Source organism: Bombus vosnesenskii, unplaced genomic scaffold (genome assembly GCF_011952255.1).
Source record: "Bombus vosnesenskii isolate JDL3184/JDL3185 unplaced genomic scaffold, Bvos_JDL3184-5_v1.1 scf7180000013263, whole genome shotgun sequence".
Classification (NCBI taxonomy): domain Eukaryota; kingdom Metazoa; phylum Arthropoda; class Insecta; order Hymenoptera; family Apidae; genus Bombus; species Bombus vosnesenskii.
Window position 1 is genome coordinate 8905953 of NW_022882923.1, and position 22845 is coordinate 8928797.

Genomic DNA, 22845 nt, shown 5'->3' on the forward strand with positions numbered 1-22845 from the left:
GACTCGTTGTTTCGAAATTCTCAGCGCACTACTTGTGGAAAAAAAGTGTGCGCGATGAATTTCCCTTTGATAACGAGCCTCTCGTGACACGTAAGCCTTCTTTTTCTCTCATTCGGCGTGCAGAAGAGAGGAAAGAAAAGCGTAGTTTCTGCCTTTTAGCGCTTTTTACGGAAAATTGAGAGGGTCTTGTTACATTCTCGTTATCCCGATCCCCTTAACACTCCTGCAACTTTTCTTCCTAAGATTCGCAGAAAGCGATGATATTTTTACGCGAGGCGCGTCCTGAAAGAAACTATTTCGTTACACAGATTCGCAAATATAACGCTACGCGAGGTATAGCGTTTCCTTGGTAAAACGAGAGAAAACATCTTAATACGGCGCATATTTTTCAACAGAGATGAAAACCGACCATACAAACCGAAAGTATATTATTGCCACGTCTCTTAACGCGTAATTTCAATTTACAGTAATTCCATGAAAGGCCAGTAACTTCTAATTATCGATTCGTCGTTCATTTACGTATCGCGTATGTACTCGATTGGATGGCAGAATGGTGTTGCTAGAAATCGATCAAAGTTTCCGGATACTTGCGAACGTCAGCGTATAATGAGAAACGCAAGAGGATATCGACGAAGTAACGAATGATAGTTTTTATCGATAGAAAGATCTCGGTTCATCGAGAAAGGCTAAGGACGATTACGTGGACGTGGAACAGAACGGTGAAAGTTTAGTCCCGATGGCTGCAACGTTACGAGTTGGTGGATCGTGTAGGTACGTGTAGATAGTACACTCGCGTGGCTCCCCGGACAGTAGGCGGAGTCAACGGATAGCCCGGCAGTTCAGTTAATATGCAGTTAGTACGTCATTTGTTTCTCGCCGCTGGGAGGGCTTATCGTAATCTCTAACGTCATGGCTCCCCACGATCTCTCGCGTTAGCAACGCTTGCCTCGCAGATCAACGAATTCGCGGATTCTGTGCATACAGCGCGTTAAACGCGATCACGACGGTTCGGCCGATTAGACGAAAACGCTTCTCCGTTATCGAAAAGTAGCGGAATAGAGGCTGACTTACTTTCTTCCTCCTACAATTTTTATTCCGAATCGATTTACGCGGTAACTTTGCCGATTCGTCTGCTACAGTGTACACGCGACTCTTGCATCGATTGAATTTCCAATCAAGCGAAATTCTATCGTATTTGCCGCCGTCGAAGAACCGTTTTCCCTCGCAGTCCGTTTCGCGCACGCGACTCTCGCGCAATCAAAGTTTTCCACGGTTCGTCCCGCTATGGATAAGCCGGGAGAGGAACGACAAGGGCTGTGGAGAAAGGCACGGAGAACAGAGGAGAGAAAGGGAGAGACAAGTTGGTAAGGCGGGAAGAAGGAGGGCAGGAAGAAAGGAAGCGAGTACAGTTTGACAGGGCGAGAGTCCTGGTTTCGAAGAAATCCTTGATTAGATGTTCCCGTCAAAGGAACCCTTCGTTTTCCGAGGATCGAAGAAAAAAAGACGGGTGGCAAGGGGCCGGGTAACGAAGACAGATAAAACGCGAGTGGGGAAAGAGCGAGCGACAGCGAGCGTGGAGGCATGGAAAGCGAGGAATCGGTTTGGGGAGCGAATTAAAAATTGTTCCAGTCGGCGAACACGGAGGAATCGAGAAAACCAGAAAAAGAAGAAGGGGAGAAATAAAGAGGCGTTTTAATCGAAGAGGTCTTGGAAGGGATTGCGCCGTTCCGAGAGTAAAAAGGAACGATCCCACTCGGTTTAAGATACATCCCATCCTATTTCCCGAGGTCGTACCGGCGACGACCAGTTATGGATGTTGAAAATTCAATTACGCGGGATTTATGGCTGCCGACGCTGGGCATATTTATTGTCGTGGCATCTCGTTCTGAGGTGGCTGGCCGAGTCCTCCATTTTCGCATCGAGGGAACGTCCAGTATCAAAATATTGCCTGCAAATACGTACACTCGTTCCATCGTATTCCAGGGTTACGTTCGATGGTTTCCTTTCTTTTATTTAAGCTAGCTCGATTTCAAGTATCGCCAACCGCGTTTCTTCCCTTCGGCGGTTCTCGTGTCGTACGGTTCACGCGCAAAATGGCAAAATGCGGGAAACGAGTGGAACGATCGAATAAACGAGAATCCGTTTTGGAGTCGCCTATGTTGTTACACGCGTCTAGCATTAAGATAGCGCAGACGATGTTTTATAGCGTTTAGGTGCCTCGCTTTACGGGGCCGTCCTTTTTAAAGCTGTCTTAATCCCCGTTAAGCGCAGGGTAATAAACTCCACAGTGCTCATTAAGGTAGACTGTACAGTCTTTTTGTTCGTGGCACGAGATGTATATTAACGCGGGCAATAAATATCATCCTTATCGGCGGCGTTTCGCCACCTTGTTATCGCGTATCGATTTTCTACCACCCAAAGTCGCATGGTGAAACGCGACCAGGACTTTTCGAATTTTCCAGGACCATCGGACGAGCAGGCAAAGGAAAGACGGAGTCGTTCGGCGGACGATGCGTTGCCACGACCGTGGTTCATCGAAGCGACGAGCAGGATAGTCTCGTCGTGCCGAGATGGCAGGGCAAATCGCAACTTCGCGCTCCTATTCGATCGCGTATTTCATTCGAAACGTCAGACAGAATTCGGCTGTAAAACTTCCCTTCGAATAGAATTTGCTTACCCCGCCAACTCCATCTTCGACGATATTATCGGCGCGGCGCAACGATTTATCTCTCGCGCCACAAATCTCTGATACGCTTTATCGATATCGTTGGATTCGAGCAGATGTTTGCGGTAAACGAGAAACACGTGGTCCTTGGTAACTGTGCAGTTGATGCGCCAGTGTATCGCAACGTTACGCGTTTCCCTGCTCGTTCCTGTTAATCAACCGATTCAAGACGCTATTTAGTTAAATTCGCCGTGCGTCAGGACGGAACGAAAGACGCGAAGGCGAAGGAGAAGCGCGTACAGGAGGCGGGGAACGTCTGATAGCAGGGAATTACGCGAGAGAGAGGTACGAGGGAGGAAAGAAAACGGCCAAACTAATTTCAAAGCTGTTAAGAGCATTACGAAAGTATGTCCTCGACGGGCGCAGACGAGCGTAGACGGGCGTAGTTAGGCGTGGACTGGTGTAAAAGTATATCCGGGGACGCGGGTATTTACGGATACGTGGAATATTGGACGCGAGAACAAGTGGCGCGTACTATGGCAGAAGATAAAACGAAGGTGCAGCTTTAGCAACGAAGTCGATGAGAGAGGCTGGCGTTTCGCAGCGATTAGAGATGCTCGGGTTAAATCCTTTCGAAACGGGAGGCCAGGGATTTCGAGACAAAACTGCGCGCCGAGAAGAGGAAGAGAGAAGAGCAAAGGGAAAACAGGTGAACGAGTTAAATCAGAAGGACGGAGAAGAGAAGGAGAGACTGATTAAAGTGGAAAGAGCAAGTTGGCCCAGTGTGATGCAACGTGGACAATAGTTGGCCGTCGCGTCGTCGAGGGGTTGGCCAGAGGAAAGGTTGGAAGAGGAGTCAGCTGAGAGAGACCAGCATGGGGGAACCTGTGAACCCTCTCCTACGGACCGAAATACTAAAGCGAGCTTAAGTGCGTTGCCATAGGGACCAGCTGGAGTCGAGGGGGCGAGAGAACAGTGGATGGGGTTGCCGCGAGAGAAGGTCGTGCCACGTCCCGTCTATGCCGCGTAGTTTCCGAAACGCGCTAAACCGCTCGGAAGTAGCCAACGTCGAGATTTGCTCGCTTTTCTTCGCTGGCGATTTTCAACCGTAGATGCGCGTTTACTTGGGATTCTTAGACTCGCGTGAACGAACGCATTCGACGCAAGGATGAACAGCCTGTTTCCCGCTACTGCTATTGTTCGCCCACCTGTGTACTCGCTAAACGTTTCGTTCTTCTTCGCTTTGACGTTTCTCGCTTTGACGGAACCACGACTTAACGCGATTTCGAAGAAACATCGCATCTCCGGCTCGATCGTTGTACGTACATCGCTACCAACCAAATACGGCATAGTATTACGCGCTTTATTATTTGCAGCGCATGCTGTCGCACGTCCGTAACAATACTTCCGTAAGTCTGTAATTTGCATCTCGTTGCTGATGTATTCCGTGTCGTTCGTGTATCAGCTCGCTGGCACGGTCGTTAAACGAATTTCCTCTTTCCTTGATTCTCCTTTTCTCTTATCCGCTGCAGAACGCTGCTACAGCATTCCTTTTCTCGTCCCTGCGAACGATTCAAGAATTCCACTCGGTAGTTGACACGGCAGTCGCGCGAGAAAAATGAAAACTTGATTATTCGCTTCACGACTTGCTCGATCATAATTGCGACTGGCTACGATCGACGCGAAACTGTTCGTGGCCTGGAATAAGAAAACTTGCTCAACGGAAAACCAAGCGTTTCAGGCCTCTCTTCGCGAACCACGTTTTTAAAAGTTGTGTTTAAAATTTCCGATTTTACATTCACGGCTGGTGAACCCGTGTGAAACGCGTTAATGGCGCGCTATTCCACAGTCGTTGGACGTACGCGCCTCTTACGATTCAACTGCTGAACCGTATTAATATGCCTTCTGCGCGAAACTTGTGCCAAACAAAGGTCGACGAATCGGCCGAACAAACAATGAAATTTTTAGCCACGCCGTTTCTCCGCCACTTTCCACGGTCTTTCAGAGAGCTCCGCAGGAGGCAGAAAAGAGCTGAGATGTTTTCCCTGGAGTCGATACTTGCTCCCGTCGTCTTTCCTTTCAACCGTAATTCCACATTCGTCTTTTCTTCCTCGATGATCGTTTCCCACACGCGTACCTTCGCCCTCTCTCTCCGATCGTTCAGCTGTTTCGCAGTTCTTTAGTCGGATCGTTGTCCCGTCGAGCTCTATAAGGAGCGGAAGCTTAGACTACGTGGAAAGCGGGAAAATGCCAGCGAAGGAAGAGATCGTCGGACGGAAACTAGGCGAGCTCGGCCAGCTGCAATACCGCGATACACAAACTTATTGGCGAAACTCGCGAAACTTCCGCAAGGTTCCGAGAATTTCAAGATGGCGAACATCCGCATTCCGGATTAGAAGAAAGGAAGAACAAAGGTCTCTGGAAGCTGCTTTATCGGTGGAAATTTTCCTCCTCTCTGCAATCAAAAATTCGTTTTGCCTCGCAACAAAGTATCCCGTCGAATCGTTCGATGTTCGATGTTCCGTGCTGCGCGTTGCATGTTCGAACACGTCGCAACTCGCGTTGAGTTGACTCTATCGAAGTAATCACGAGTCGTGCCCATTTCTGATTGGCGCGATAAAATTAACAGGGATTCGTTTGGCGCGCAACTCCAATTGTAAATGGCACCGGTTAATTGGGTCGACCATCTGACGATTCGATGTGAGGAAATTCGAGCTTGGTCACGATAATGAGCCGTATTAATTATAAACACGTCGCACTGCCGTTAATTACTCAAGTTGGAAGTGCGATAGCACGTTTACATTCCCAGCATCTCTTCGATCTGTACAATTCGCATTGTCGCCGAGCGAACGAGCAGTTTTTAACGCGATGGCCTCGTTCGAACGACACGAACATTCGTCGTTTGTTACCTCTTTACCTCTTCGTATCTATCTGTTCCGCATCAACGTGTTCGCAAAGCACGCCTGCTAAAATTTTTACCAACCTTCTCCCCGATTAAATTTCCCCTCTTTCGGCTTGCAGAGGGAGACGAAGGATATTGTAACGCCACACCTTTTCCGTTCATGGCGTGTCGATAGTTCGTTTCTCTTCTGTCGTATTTCCAGATACCAGATTATTATTTCACATTTTCTTATCTGTCTTTCTGCATCAAATTTAACCCTGTCGCCCCACCGGAAATTCGCTTATTTTTACCCAAAATCGAGTCGTACGTCTTCGTTTCTCGTTTATCGATACTTGGCTTCGATCAAAGGCTCTCTATGCTGTTAAACGTATCACAGAAAGCAATGAAATTTAAACTGTTCCTTCGAGTGGCAGCGAATTACACATTCTAACCAACACTCGTAAGATCTGTGGATGAAATTGAAGCAGCAAGTGTACCGTACTACTCGGTCCATGTAAATTGTTCGTAAAAAGGGAAAGCGGAATGTGATAAATAGGATAATGTAGAGCTATCGATCGATAGAGAGCGAGAAGAAGGAGAAAACAAAGAAAACTGTCGATACTCTCATTGGTTCTTGCTAAACCGAAAATCGCTAGAGAAAAGGTAAAAATGAGAGTCAGCGTGGGATGTAAGCGCAAATCGTCCAGCGAATCGATTCCATTATTCGTAATAACGAGTAAACGACCGCTGTAAGCTACGCGCTTGCTAATATAGAAACGAACAAGAATAGAAAGAAAGTAAGGCGGAAATACGAATGTCGCAGGCCGAGCAGGTTACAGCTGAATAATGACTGCTGCAAGAGAAAAAGTATTAGTTCGCGAGCACGAAGCTTTCTCTGTAAAGCACGTTCTCTACATCACTCGCCTTTTGTCGATGCCATCCGCTAACGAGAAGTGATAACAAAACCATCTTGCGAAACCTCGACTATTTTTCCCGATGCAGCTCGTTTCAAGAGCAAAAGAAATTCTTCGACGAATTCGCAACGCTGTACGATCGGTATTTTGGAAATTTTTTTTAATTTTTTCCCATTCAAAACGTGCTCGGCTACGAGTAAATTAACAGGCGGATCTCACCGACGACACTGCGACCAGATACGTATCTTGCGTGTATTAGGTTGTCCGGAAAGTGTCTTTCCTTTACAGACGCGTCTTTTACAACGACGCACCTTTATACAAACATGAAACCTAACCTGTCGAACGTTCCGATCTTTATTTCGATAGAACAAAATGGATCATGCGTAATTCGATAAAATAATACAAAACGGAAATCCATTATTTCCTTATAAAACGAAAGAAACCTTTCGGACGACCTAACATATATTGCGTATGTTAGCAACGACACATTTTCAAGACTCGTAGCAGGCAATTAGCTTTCGAACGATTTACGGCAAGCACTTGGAGTACGCGTGAACAACGAAAAGCCAGACGAGATCGTGCAAAACTCTATCGATAGCTAGCGAGTCGAACTGGCGTAGTTAACCGCTGTCAAAGGTTTTGATCGACGCGAGAGAGTTTAAGGTTTCAAGTTGCAGTGTTTTAACGGTGATCACGATACGGATTCGACTCAGACTCGAATCGATTTTAGATTATTATACATTCACGATCTAACTATCTATGACTTACTCGCGGTTATTTAAGAAAAGCCGTGCAACGTTGCGCTGCTTCAAAGAATAAGAATATTATTCCTAGAAGAATCAATGAGAGAACGGGAAAACTGGGCTGCCTTCTGGTAAGTAGTAACTATCACGAACAGCGCTGTACTTACGGAGAACATCGAACAGAAATTACGTACCGAATGATTCGACCATGCGGTGATCTCTCTGATTAATAGAAATTTCTAACGATAGACTGACAAAGTGATTACTTCGCTGGCAAAACCGAGAATTCGTTTCGTCTATCTAGATCTCTGCGACTTACGCTCGAATCTCGTTATTGAAAATCATTCGCCACCTTCGATAGCAACCAACGACGCGGAAAGTTTCGCCGTAGAAATTGTTTCGTGTAACTGCTCGATGATGAAGAAGACGAGAAAAATCATGGAAAATGGGCGAGCGTTGCCACGCTCTTGCGAAAGAAGCGATAAAATCGCGCGAACGCGCGAAAATTAGAAACTGTTTTTTCCAACGCGGTACGTTCGGCAGTTGCACGGTCGAGACCATAAAAGTTAACGAGCTGTTGGCGAGAAATCGTTAAAAGTTAGCGTTGAAAATTCGTGAAACCGGATGCAGGGTGTCCTGCAACGGGCGTAATTAAATGTACGGACACAATTTGTTCTAATTTTGGATGCAACGCCTTCCAGTAGGCACGACTTTTCTCTCCTCTTCTTCGTCGTGCTGACTGCACGTCGAGGAATACGTATAGAGTACGCGCGTATCGTCTGATAAACCTAGCTAAAGTGCACTCGTATTTGAAGTGGTGAATTCGCGCGGCGAGATCACGCGAATCAGCGTCGCGTTATATTTTCCAGGATATTTTCAAGAGACGTCGTGTTTTTCAAGGATCTCGTATTTGAGGACGCGATTCCGCCCGATGACGATGTCGTCGCTCTGATCATATGGCGCATACTTGAAACGCTTTGGTTGAGATTCGCGCGTGAAAATATCGCTTGACGAGATGCTACTAAATAACATCTGCCGGCTTATTCGACGCGACGAAATTTAAATACGCGCGACCAACTTTTTTCGTTTCCATTTTTGTCCTCGTTTCTTTGACTCGTTCTCTTAAAAAGAAAAAAAAGGATAGAAACAAAAAATAGATAGAAAAAAAAAAAATGAATGGCAGTGTACTGGCCGTGCAAAAACCGATTCGATTATTCCGCGATACGAAACTGACATGGATATATAAAGAGAAATAGAGAACGAGAAGGAAAAATGCAAGTGGCGATATTTACAAAGAGTTACGAGACAAGCGATACGGTTTTCCGCATTTCCATGGTTTCCCCGTTCGAAATCGAGTTAGAGTAGCGAAAGGACTCGGAGGGCCTTCGATAGCCCGACGACTTCTTCGATGGGATTTTGATTCCGTGAGAATTTTCTTGACCACCCTTTATAGGTGCGACACAGGCCGACTATGTGCCGCAGCACCTACACAGACGAGGATAAGCGAGGAAAGCCAGAGCATGCGCTCGGGTATCGCAAATGTACGAGCTTCGGTTCTCGCTTTAGTCGAACCCCGGTAACGGTAGGGGTAGAACGCGCTCGGACGACTATTCGACAACGTGCTCGCCACAGGACAAGGGGTATTTTGTCGATGAAAAACGAGACCGAGCATCTACCACTTCGACCTGATTCTCAGATTTGAGCGTAATGTTGCGGACTCGTAAGAGTTTCCATTCCAATTAGTTTCTAGCTATTGGCAAAGCAGGTCGTCCGCAAGCCCGACGAAACGCGAGGGATATAGCGTGAAGAAAGGGACAAAACGGTTTTGCAAATGCATTCGCGCCGATCATCTAGAGGCAAGTTTTTCTGGTAAATTGCGACATCGGTGGCAGTGGCGATATCTATACTGGTGATAGTGATAGTGGTGAAAGTGGTGTTGGTGCTGGTGGTAGTGATATTAGTGTCAGTGATATTGACGACGGTAGTGGCGGCACGTGAACCTTTGGCGAACACGTTACAAAGATGCGGTAAATTTTTCCACTGCCCTTCGAGCACGCCGAACCTGCCCGAGCGTCAACTATCCTAAACAGGTGAGAGAACAAATATTCTACGTGTTAATGTACGAGCCGCACAGATATACGAGGTGAAAGCAGGTAACTGGATTTTTACAATTTTGGAGACTTTGCTGCCAAAGTATTTTTTTTAATATAATGTTACGCGCAACGCATAATTTCGTCGATTCTCTCTATCTTTTCGTTTCCTGGCGTTGATCGATTCGACGAACAAACGGCCCATACCTCGCGCGTTAACTTAGAGTTGTTTCACGGAGCCAGCGTCATACGGTAGATTATAGCGCAAAAGGTGTACTGCGTACGAAATTTGCCGAATGTCGATGTACGATCAGGGCTGTGAAAGAGAAACGAAGTCGATAAACACGGTAATACGAGGCAACTACACGTTCGTTTAGAGAGCAATGTTACGACCACCACGCGTAGAATCGTTGCAACTCGTTAACGAGTCCAAGAACTCTTAACAACGTTACGTCGTTTCATCGCAAACTTCGGAATATACAGGATGAATTTTCAATTCGCTTTCCCGGCGACTTCGAGATAATCGACTTTCAATGAAAATTTGCAAATCGAACAGGATAGGCGCGTGTAGCTTTGGAACGTTTTTCCATGCTGGAAGAAAACAAGCGTTCGCTGCACAGATTCTAGGTTGGCAATTAACCAGCATGAAACGATAGATATCGCTTGTTTGAACTATACATATTGCCGATAGTTTTCGCTTTTGAGAGAGATTTAATAGAATTTTAAATTGATAGGATATTCATAGGTGATCCAAGTTAATCGTTCAAAGAGGAAATCGGATTTACGATTACGATACGCATGAAGATCATAGGGAGGATACACGCGATAAGTACGTCTTTGTTGATTTTTTTACACAGCTGCCATAATTATATTGGGAAATTTTAGAGGCAATCCGAGGTTACAAGGTATTTACCGCACGCATAAACGTATTCGGTAGGAAATTAGTATACAGCACGAACGGCAATTTTAAGCATATAATAACGCGCGATTACTAAGTAAGAAATGTTTTAATACCTACGATATTTTGTCGCTGTTGTTGTTGTTGTTATTATTGTGACAAGCGATATTTTTAATACACATGTTTGGCTCCGAAATCAAATAAAAAAATCATCTCGGTATTTGATAACCAAAGATCGATCGACAAGGTATTTCATCTTGAAATTGCTTTCCTACAAAGTATGGAAAATGTAACATCGCATTCCTCTCCTGTAGTCTGCACATGACAAATATCGATTAAAGGTGATCATCGCGAATTTAGGATTTCTACGTTCGTTGAACGCTTCGGATCGAAAGCTTGTCATCGACGATGCTTCGATCGATCACGTAGGACGAGCTTCTGTGACCTTTCGGTATTCGGTATTCAGTTCCAGCACGAGATAAGTAAAGGGCCGACGTTAATTACCGACGAACGCTTCGATTCCCCCGACGTGCGAGTATCGTTTCGAATGAGATATTCCCTGGTTACCTTCGGCTTATTTAGCTTCTAGGCTTTCAGGCCAGTTCCTGAGAGATTTTCCAAACGTTTGGTTTTTCAACGTCAAAGCGTGGAACCGATCTTAACGCCGACCGAACCGTTCAATTTGAAGATGGCAATTTTGGCGATTCGACGATGTACTCGCTTGGAAGTAAGCGAACTAACGATTCGACGATTACGTAAGGATGATTTAATGAGATTTCTTAAGGTTCTAGAACTTTCGTGTCCCGTTCGTACACCTATTCGACGAAATACATTTGTCAAAGTGATCAAACGATATGAAAATCTCCGTCGAAGCATTTTCTCTTTGCAAAATATTTTCCACCCTTTCCGGATGCTCTACAAACTTTTTTGACTTTTCAATCTTTCCATCCCTTCCATGTACACTTTCCTCGATTGTTTGCTTCTCTCGTAATTTTTTTGTACATCGTTTTCTTTTTATATATATATATCTTTTTCTCTATATACATCGAACTTGGAGTAATTTCTCAATCTAAACGGCTTCTTCGAGCTCTTATATCTCGAAGATCCGACTGTCTTCCTAGAATTATGCTTGTATAACGCTGTATTATCGATCGTACATCGAAATCGAGATTTTAAGGTATTTTTGAGATAACAAAGCATCGAAGAGCTACTTAACCTACATTGATGAAAAACTTGGGGAATAATTTTATGTTAAAGCATGGAAAATAGGAGCGGAGATTTTGCTAGAGCTGATTTTAGAAGAAATTAGAACCATCCACGGAATATTTCATCCGAACAGTGCAAATTGGAAAAAGTTCAGTTGGCTCGTTTAAGGGTATTTTTTCAATTTGTTGAAAGAAAAGATAGAGAGAGAGAGAGAGAGAGAGAAAAATAGAGGAAAAGAGATTTCAATTATTGAAAAAGAATTAACACGATTAGTTCTCTGAATAATTTTGGTATTGACGTTCCAAGTGAAAAATCCAATAGAAATCCTATCGAGAGAATCGCGAGAACTTGAGACCCTTAGATTAGCAATTGCTAGACACTCTAATCTCTTCTCTAAGACGTCTCTTATACTCTCTCTCTCTTATACGGTCTTCTTCGTGCAGTTACTTAACAACGATGGATGTAAAAACTTTCTACATAAAGCACATTTTCTCTTTAGGCTAAAATAAGCTTCTGTATCATAGCCGTGTACGAGTAGGTTTTTCCGTGCAATTGTAAATGATTAATATCGTACGATCGACGATTAACGATTTTAACTTAACACGTATCAATAATCGCCTCGTATTCGTTATACGAAATAATTTTCTTGCGGATCGATCTATTAGCTCGTAACAAAGTATTTTATCAGCGACAAATAATTATACGCGAGATTATCAGTTAAGAATTTCCTCTTAACGATCATAGCTTACTGCAAGGCCATAACTAATTAAATCGATAATTTTCATAATTTTTTAGTAGGGAAAAAATTTCCATTAGGCTTGTAGAATATTTACGAAATATTTCGAGAGCGAGTTTCATCTCAGGTTTCGTTTAATACGTTCTAACGTAATATCCGCGCGTTCGATGTTCCTAACTTTCGACAGCATTAATCTCATTGGCGATAACCTACGTAACGATTACGGGAACAACGAACATATTCAACTACACGAGAAATTGTTTCTGGCAACGGCCACTTCGCTCGATCGGTCGTATAATTGTCCACTCGGTATCCTTTCTTCGGCTTTTTTCTCGCCGAAGGAATTTAGCGATAACGAGTTCGATATCAAACAGTCGGATTGGATCAAAAGCGAGAGAAATGAAATTTCATCGAGGCGCGTTCGAACAGCAAGGACGGTAACAAGGGGCTGATATTAATCTCATCGACGAGATGCCGAGGATGATTATGGCAGTGGATCGACTTGGTCGGTGTGTTCCTCGGGCACGGCTGGGCAACGCTGGTTCATGTTGAACCACGATGGACCGTGGAGGGTAACTGCTGGAAACGTTTTGTATCGCCGGAGGGAGAGATCGAGAGAGAGAGAGAGAGAGAGAGAGAGAGAGAGAGCGTACACCGAAGAGCATGCGAACGAAGGGGAGAGACAAGCAAGAGAGCAAGCACACGACTACTCGTATGTCGGGGCGCGTGTGTTAGGCGCGCGAAACCAGGTTGGTCGTTGGTAGTAGGCGACAGCAAACAGTTTCAGGAATGCGTGGCGTGTGTTTCGAGCGCGCTGATATGATTTAGGAATCGCTTCCTACGGTCCCGACTATCCAGCGGTTTGGTCGGTCTAGCTATGGCACCAGCGTTGCGGGATTTGCGTGCATCGCCGCTAAATGTTTCGCTCCTCTGAAACGCTGCTCCGATGCCACTGGCCAAGATTTACCGAGCTTACGTGACCTTTCGGCCGCGAAATTAGGCCGATTCATCATAGGCTAGCTGAATGCTTACGCAGGGATGCCGCCAACCTCTATTCATCGTCCTCTGATCGACGATACACGCCGTTCGCGTCTCACACCGCCACCGTCCGAACCCTCTCCCCCAAGTACCGATCGATCGATCCTTCCTGCCGAATATCGATTACGCGGTTCCTCCTATCCAACATCGGGTTCGACGATGCTCGAAATCGCTTTACCGCTCCGGTTCCTAGGAATTCCTACTTAGCTCGCTCGAATCTTTCCGCGATATATATTAGCTTCGCAGCAATTCCGACGCCGCGGGCGTGTTTAAATTATAAATATGCAAGGGTCGAGAGCTAGCCCCGTCTTTCGTAAATGGCTCACGCTAATTACGTAACATAAACGCAAGTGCACTCGTATAATTGCGCGCTCGGATCTGCCATGCCTTGATAATTCGCCGCCGTTTCCCTATTTTTCGTCTCTCGCCCGACTTTTTACTCCAACGAGAAGATTTTTAAACGATAATTATATTACGACAGGTTGTCTGTCGGCGTCTGAATCGTACGCGCGTCGCTAGTCGGTTTCATTCGTTGCTGGGAACGCTCGTCGATCGAAGGCAAACGAAGATCATGCTCGAACGCATTCGAATTAAACGTACATAATAGAACGAAAGTTCTGGCAATTTGGTTAATTCGTTGCTTTTAATATCGTAGATTGTTGCACACTACAAGCAGCGAGTGGGGTCACAATAAGGGTGGTGATCGCACGGAGAACTGTGTCGGCCAGGTCGCTCGATATCGCTGAACACGGGACGATATTCGAGCGAACAAGCCTGGTTTTGCTGCATTAATTTTATTATCAATGTTTCCCGTTAAACTTTTGTAATTCTCCTGTAATCGTTGTACCGCTTGTTGCGTGGCTCGTTTCGCTCCGTGTTTTACGTCGTTTCGATCACGGTAGTCCATCGTGGCCAAAACAATGTTACGGAAATTTTCCAAATACGATTCGTTTTATCACGAGACAGAATTCCCTCGCACAGGTGGACTTTTATCGCGTTATTCGTATCGATAACGAAGTAATCGACGATCGATTCGTTCGACTCGAAGGTGATTCCTTATCTTCTCCAAACGTAAAATCAATCGATCGTTGGTTCTCGTGCTGGGTGAACTCGGTCCTTTGAGTAGATTCACGAACGGTACACGCTCTATCGGTGACGAGCGTCGCTTCTTGCTTTCGTTTTCCTTTCGCCAGATGCACCCATACCGTGAAATCTCCTTTACCTGTGCATTTCGCGCTTCCCTCATTTTCTGTCCTGCCCTCTCGGATCGGCACGAAACTCCGGTCCTCTTCCGCTTCTCCTTTGCTCTTTGCCCCTTTACTCTTCGACCTTTCCCGCTTTAACGCTCGGTGAATTTTTCACCGTGCAGCTGGTGGCTGGTCGAGTACGAGTTGGTCGGATTCTCTCTCCGGGGATACGCGAACAGCCTGCAGGCTTTGCACAGTCTCGAGTCTCGTTTCTTCGGCTTTCGAGAACGCTCTCTTCTCCGCCACGAAAACTTCTGATCGCTACTCTTTTCTTCCCCATAGTCGATCCGATGCCACCGTTTACAGCGATATCGCGACGCGCAAACTTTTTCTTTCCATAATTTTATCAAAAACGTGCAGCTTGACGCTTTGATCGTTCGGAGGAAATTCCATGTTTTGCATTAATCTAGTAGCAACCAGAAAATCTTTAAGAGCGTGACAATTTCGACTCCGTTCGTGATTTTATTTCCGTCACGTTCGCCACTAGCACCGCCTTTGCTCGAATGCGGATTCTCGATGTTTCACCGAGCTGACGTGGATCGACTTGAAATCGAACCGATGTATCGTGAAAACAGCCTCGACGCTTTCAACGATCAAGCTTCGAGCGTATACACCGTCGTCGTCGTTTACATCCGAACACGTTCGACGAATTCGCCAATTTTATCGAAGCGTGCGAATTAACGACGATGGATCGGTAATTCTCGTTGCGAGTAATAACTCAAACTAACGGAGAATTAATAATTACAAGTAATATCTATCACCCTCGACAATATCGTGTAATCCACTTTTACGAGTATCAACTTTCATGTCGAATAATTAGAGTGGCGTAAAACCAAGTATGAAAGTCATTTTATAGGGCGAGTTCGTTCGCGAAAGTGCTTTTCGTCCGTCTTTCCTCGATATTCGATTTCCAGGTTTTCGCTACGAAGAACGTAAGTAGAACTAAGTTTGCGGCACGGCAGAATTTATGGAGAAAGATGTTTAAGCAGTCGTCGTAAGTAGTAAATATTTGAACGATACTCTTCTCGAACTGCTGAATTTCTGCTACCCTTTATGCCTAATTATATCGTTTTTCCCTTCGTGGCAGGTATTCATTTGGCTTCGTTTGTTTTGTCCTGCTATTTTTCACTTTTATTTCCAACCCGAGACATCGATCAGTTTTTCCAAATGAAATTCCGACCTGGCCCTTGTTCGTTCGAGTCGATTTCAAGGTACATGAACATCGTCGTTCAATAAACGTGGGTGTTAGTAAACATGGGAAACCTACAAACTGGTTCTCCGCTAGGAACTCCTACGACGTTAGTGTCCACGTATGAATATGTAATAGCTGGAAACACGGTGTACAGAGGCACGCGAGTCCTCGCTCTTGTACGTCGTTTTCTCTTAAATCGCGCTGCGAGCACGTAAGCCGAAACAAACATGTCGCGCGTTTCCTTGCTAAACGCGAGAAGAAATAACCACCTACCTCTGCCGTTTGCTACACAGAGAAAAGAATACATAAACTGGAAAATATGGCTCCTCTGTTCTTTTTTTTCTTTTTTTTCTGAAAGCAAATATCTCCGGATTAATGTTTCTTTCTCGTTCGTTAGCAACGGCACATACGCTGTCGCGTGTACGACGTTAGGGTTTGTTCGGAGCATAGATCGAGACAAAGAACCGCGTAAGCGAAGAAGGGAAACGGGTGAGGAAAGTGGTTGCCGCGAAGTAGGGTGATGGAGTGTACGCGAGATCGAGTGCACGGGACACGAGAGTCAAGCAAGAAGCAGAAGGACCATACGGATGGACGAATAAATATAGACGGATAGGTAGACGGACGGGGCAAAGGCAGAGAAACGGGAAAGAAAGCGTGCGCGAGGAAGGAGAGCAGGGACGGTGGAAAGACCGACAGAGACTCTCGACCCTCCTTTGCGGTCCTTCGCGTACGATGCACCAGTCAGGCCACTATTGTTTGAGTCATCACAATGGTGGAACAAAACCTCAACCGGAGGATCGAACTGCACTCCAAAGCCCAACTCCCCGCCGCTGTCGGTCTTTTCCCTCGGCGAATCAGCCCCACTAGCGAACTCGTTCTCCGTACGGTCCACGAAGAGCAACGAAGCTACCCCTTCGGAAGCGGCTGTGCGGCGCTGCTCGCCGCGCGTCTCCTACTTTCCCTCCGCTTCGTTCGCTGGCACTCGCGCCTATTCGCGACAGAAGCTATCGCTTTTCGAATGACAACAACCAGCAAGAACAAAGGGGAAAGGTTGACGGTGCAAGATGAATCCATTGTGCCGCTGCATGCACCGCTACCGCTCTGGCGTGTCGATGGCTTTCGACTCGCCAACCGTGCAACGTCTTTTCTACTTTTCGCCTCGTCGTCTGGCCGCATGAACGGCTCGCGGCCTACTTGCTCCTTCCTTTTTCGACCAGTCGTCCGTGTTCGTCGATTCTTTTATTCCGAAAGATGAGCATTTTAACGCACGCGCCAACAACGACGAATCGCTCCGACGAATAAAACCCCGGCATCGTACGACGTAGCTCTATGCCACAACGTGCACGACAAACGTAGTTTGATGCCAAGTTGAAACAATTCGAGTTTCCGGAGTCGAACATCGAACGATTTCGGAGAACCACGGTTTTGCGGTATCTCCTGCTGGATTCCTGAAACCGATACGATTCCGAGATTACGCTGCTGTATACTCCGAAAGCCACTTGCACTTGACTGATAGCGAACCGAGTTCTCGCGGTTTTAAGGCTTCGTTCCGAACCAGGTAGAGGGGAAACCCCTCTCCACACTCCGTCAATACTCAGCGGCCATAATCCCTCGAATAAAGTTATCACTCGGAAGGAATTCGGATTTAAGCAGGACTCTGCGATTCCATTTATCTCCTTCTCGACAAAGCACTCGTGATCTCGATTCCCCGTATTTGACCATCTTTCGAAGAAACGCCGAGAAATTTATTACAGTCGTTGCACGATCCAACAGTGTGTAAGATTCAATGTTATCGTTTGGAAACGTGAGCGAAACGCAGCAGCGAATTCGACGTAGAATTATCGGTGTATTCGGTGTATTATTTTCGTCGACTCGGATGGTGCGTCTATAGACGTTCGTTGGTACACGCGTGGAAATCTCTTGGAGCTCGAACGATCGGTCAGCGACGATCAATCACGAGCCGTAAGGACGCGAACGTACAAAATCGCGGTAAAGGGTTGCGCGAAAGAGGCGAAGAGAAGGAGAGACGACGATAAAATAGAATCGTCGGTCAAGTTTCGGCGAAAACATGTCGGCTCTGAGTTCGAATCTCCTCGTAAATCTCTAGAGTGCTCCGACGAGAAAGAATATTTTTTCGAGAGTGCCGCTTCCATTGGCACTCGAGAGAACGCTTATCCAGCCGTAGGAAACGCTCGAGCACTGCTTCGCCCGCTTTCGTGGCAAGGCTCGCGACTGAACGATGATTGGATTAGTCAACGTCGTTTCTCAGAATTTCAACGAAGACGACTGCAACAACTATATGGAGTTTCGTGAAAATCTTCCATAGGAGAAAAGAACTCGCCGAATCCCCGGAGAGGTTGGTCGATTCGATGATCTGTAAAGATGATTCAGCGCGATGCAGCCACGCGAAACTGTTTGAAAATATTCAACGGAATAAATTCTCGAATAGGATAATCAGATAGTTCGCAATTCGTAGAATTCGCTTGAAACGTATCTGTTGTTTTATTGGCAAACTCGCGGATACGTTGCGCGAGGATGTTCGTGCGTGTTATGCGAGGTTAACGCCGGTATCTGGCAATTTGTAACTCGAAAAATATTAGTTAGGAGTTAGAAATTCGTGAGGGAAAGATTCGTTTCGTCGAGATTCGATCTTATCGCGATGATAAATTGGCAAGGACGGTAAGTAGGAAGATGAACGAGAATGCTGCGAGGGCATGCAGACGTACACCGCATCGTTGATCGAACTACATGCGCGTAAAAAACCATTTCCATTGTCACGGGAGAGGTTGATTTTACGGGATAACGACCGTAGCTATTGCGGTCCACGATGTTTTACTCGGTCGCCTAAAGTGACTTCGTAAATCACTAGGGAGCGAGTTGTGCTCCTCGGTCATTATACCAAATTTACGCGTTCTATACAAGCTCTGCGGAGTTCGGGTTGCACGAATCGTTGGAAATTCTGCCGGTTCGCCCACCTCCGTCCTTCTCTTTAATCGAAACAAAAACTCGCTCGCGGCAGATATTGGTTTCGAACGTTGCGCACCGACCGGACTCTCGATGACGCAGAGATATCGCGAAAGTTTCGAGCTAGCCCCGATTAATTCGAGCGATTATACGGCGTTAAATCGCAATGCACCGTATAATACCGACCGCTCCACTCGCGCTATAATACGTTAAGTCTGGCCAACGAGTTCGACGGTGCGAACGAACACGTTCGCCACGCGTACCAAATGTCACCGAGAACGCCGCTGTTGAAATCCTGCAACATTGTACCGATGATTCTCGTTTTCGCCTCTCTCGTCCTCTCTCGTCCTCTCTCGTCCTCTCTCGTCCTCTCCCATCTTTCCTCTGTCGACGTTTCTCTCTCTGCTCCTCTGTCCGCGAACAGAGTCCAGTCGAGTGCCGTGTGTACAGTTAACGCTATTTTCCAACAGCGTTTCCATTCCTACTCTTTCTCTGTTCACCGGGATACTCGGCCGCGATACGAAACAGCGTTTCAGATGCAACGCGAAAAATCGTTTTCGATGGAGATTCGAACAAACAGCCGGCAAAAAACGACGAATTAATGGAGCGCCGATTGGCCTGTGCAAGGGCGCAGGCAAGAGGCAGCCTTAATTATATTATAAATTTAACGACCAAGTTGCGCGACGTGATACGAGACGAGCCACCGCGACAAGGAATGGCGCATCTTAGGGAAAAACTGCTGGAATATTATTATACTGCATCATAGTCACTCGCAAGGCGCAGAGAAAAATGTTTTGCATCTGCAGCTGACTAGGGTATGATATAAGTAATGGTTGCGCAAATTTCCTTTGGGGCAATGCGTTGCTATCGCGCTTCCCACCGCGCGCCCAGTGACATGCGGCTTTCTTATCAGGTGAAACCGCTGTTTCTCCCTCTGTGCCACAAACCGACGATCATATCGAAAGAGCGTAACGGCCCAAGGGCAACGACCGTTAATAGCCGCGGAACGAAATCGCCGTCCTTCCAATTATTTCTCCCCGTCTCTGTCTTTAGCGGCGATATTATTTAATAAAAATGGCAAGCGTAACGGTAAAGCACTGGCAGGTAGCCAAGAAGAATCGGCCCCGTGCATTCTACTGGAAGATAACGCGATCGCAATTAGAGTGAAACGCGATAAACGGGAGCTCGGTGAGAATGTACGTTTCGGACGCAAGTGGCGAGCAAGAGCAGCGAACAGCGCCAATTCCTCGGAATTCTTTGCAGCGCGTGCAAATCGTCCTTGGACCGTGCGAAACACCGGTGTACGCGTTATTCAAAATCTTGCTCCGTCGTCCCCTGGTAGAATGGGTTGCGGGATAACGCGTGCAGGCCCGAACAAAGATTCGCAGAAGCAGCAGCGGCGTTCCACTCGTCGAGGGTAAGGTCCGCTCCATTACCATCCTCTAAATCACGCCGGTAACGTTTTTGGGACGGTCGTAACTTCGGGCTCCGATGTTTTTGGCCTCATTAGTAGCCGTCTCTCGGCTTGATGTGGTACACGGAAAAGGGTCCTGAGAGGGCGAGAGAGAAGCCTCGGAGGGAGGCGGTAAGAGGAGCGAGAAGAGGTCGAGAAGAGAAGTCGTTGCCGCGAGAGACGAAGGGAGACGGGGTGGCGAAACGCCGCCGGAGCAAAGGAGAACGCGGAGGAGGTACAACGAGGCTTGGCTGTAGCAGAGGATACCGACAGTGGCTGCGATTAATATTCCCCGGTTCTAGCAGGAGTTCCGTCGTATCTACGTCGTACGGCAACCTTCTCTGCCGTACGTTTGCACTTTGAGTCGTAGCCGCAATCCCCTGGCTTTCCAGTCACCGCTGGCCCTTTCGAGATCCGCATTACGCTCGATAGCGTCTCCTGCTCTTCGCTTGGAACAAAGAGAAACGACAAACGATACGTCTCTTGCCATTCCAACGCTGCCACTGTACTCCTCTCTACGTATTCGCCGTCATCTTTTTCGCGTATACCTGCCGTTTTCGCGCGAAATCTCACGATTACGGTACAACCACCATCGACCGACTACTCTGATATCCCAACGTTCCGTTATCCCAGTGGAATATTTACATCTACCGGTAATCGTTGTGTATACGCGTGACGTGCTTCTTGTTAAAATACGATTACAATAACACGGTAAATCGTAACAGTTACGCGTCTACCTGTCTTAAATAATATACCAACATACGCGCGGCGCGTTTCCACGCTATTGTCTATTTTATCATTCGTTGCTATGATTTAGATTTTCACGACGGATTATTTACAGAGAGAGTGGCGCCAGTTTGAGAAATCTACGACCGAGCGACTCTTGAGGTTACACGAACGACGTCGCATCGACATGAAAAATGCCGAAAGACCGAAATAAAAGACGCAAACGCTTCTCATATTCCGTCGCTGTAATAGCAACGATTCAACGCTACTCTCTTCGAGCAAGAGGAAAATGTTGGCTGAAATTTTCTCGAGCAAGTACTCGAGAAACGTGGGTGTATGTACGTGTGGCGTTAAAGGGAACGAGAAAGGCCGAGCACGAGGAGCGGGGTGCAAGTGGGACTAGACTTTACGGTGCTAGAATCATCAAAGGGAAAGAACCGATACGGAAGGTGGAAAAAAGAAAATGAGACGCGGTTGGTGGTCGAAATGTCAAAAGGGGCCTAATTCGATCGAGCGAACCGGTTCTCGCGTGTACCGGTATGTCGAGCCTATCGAATCCAGCGCCAAAGGGTTACGCGGGTGTAAAAGGGACGTGGGATGAAGTCGGACAAGATTGTGGAGAATGCGCGAGAGTAGCAGGGATTAACCAACGGCGAGAGGGGATAGATATCTGGCGTGTATTCCATAGATTCGAGTGGGCCGCACGGCACGGCGCACCCATTTTCCGATAGCTAATTACCGTGGATATGCAAGCGCATCCGTTGCAAACGCGTGCGCTATCGCGTATACGCGCGATACGCTTATCCACGATGGTTCGATACGCGAACCACGAACGACCAACGTTCGGTGAACGCTGCGCCAAAAAGTCTCCAAGGCACACGGTCGAGACGAATAGGAAGAAAGAAATGACATTTGCGTTGCGCCACGTCACATCCCGCTGCATCGAACTGCGTCGCGCAGAGGAACGCTTTCAGAAAGCGTCGCGCAGTGGCTTCGCTCGACTAGATGGCTGCGTAGCTACTTAATTTAACGACAATGCGGCGGTAGCGCGCTGGTTCCCCGACGACGCCGTAAGACGCGAATTAACAGGAATTTGGCGCGATAAAGCGTAGACGCAGTTCCAGAGCGACTCGCTTTAACCTCAAAGCGATCGCATCGGTTATAAGTAATTAAAGTCGATAGCGTTATCTACGCGTTATCTCGAGCGTTCCGAGAGAATTTCCAATACGATCGTTCCGTAGACCGCGGGGTTATTATCAGCGAAATAGTTACGACATTTGATGTCTGAACTCCTATTCGTACGCTCGGTCGTAAAAGAGACGAAAGTGGATTTGGTAAGCGTGGGAGTAAGAATTTAATTTACGTCCGGTGCTGGATGTTGTATTAAATTCGATTAAAAATCTTACCGTGTTTATTGCGTGAACAGCACGTTTCGTAGCTAGAGGGGCGGCGAACTGCGAATCGATAGACGCGTCAATTTGAAACCAGTTTCCAAAATGATCGACACGCGGAGGGTCGCTGGAGGCATCGAAATGCCACGATTGTGAACGGCGCTTAAGCCGACGCGTTATCGACACGCTTGGGAATTGGAGCTGCTAGGACAGCTGCTGCTAAAGTATGCATGAACAGGGACTGTTTTGTATCCGTATACTCGGTGTGCAACTATTCCTCGTACACGTTGTTGCTCGTTGATCGAACTGCTACATTTGTCGCGCTATAGTTACGACCTGTCCGATCAAGTTAGATAGAGACGCAATTTCGGCTACTGCCCCCCTTCTCTTTTCCCACTTAATTCGCGGTGAACTGATATCAGGTGGTAAATCGAACGACGAAACAACGCTGCGAACAATCGCTTAACTTTACGTTCGGCCAGTCGATTCAACGGTACAGCAACTACTTCGTTTTCTGGCATGTATCGACTGAAACAAATCCCCGACAGCTAAGCTGCGATAATCGGATCGCGTTATTCACCATCGCGTCTCGACCTATTTCAATTACGTACCTGGCCGTTTCATTGCCAGCGGATAAAACGCGTTCAAATTGTGGCATCGAGCCGCTTGCCGCTTCCGTGATACCATACGTACAATTTCTT

At 46.7% G+C, this 22845-nt stretch overlaps 2 protein-coding genes across 4 annotated transcripts in view; one reads left to right on the forward strand and one right to left on the reverse strand.

Annotated features, from left to right (window-relative positions):
• Positions 1-22845, reverse strand: part of LOC117232802 — a 143119-nt gene that overhangs the window by 65938 nt on the left and 54336 nt on the right. The gene's annotated exons all lie outside the window — the stretch shown is intronic.
• The window catches only part of LOC117232714 (tyrosine-protein phosphatase Lar), a 278813-nt gene continuing 264739 nt past the window's right edge, over positions 8772-22845 (forward strand). For both annotated transcript variants that reach the window (XM_033492311.1, XM_033492390.1), the window contains exon 1: positions 8772-9293. The gene's annotated coding sequence lies outside the window, so the exon portion shown is untranslated. The remainder of the gene's footprint in view (positions 9294-22845) is intronic.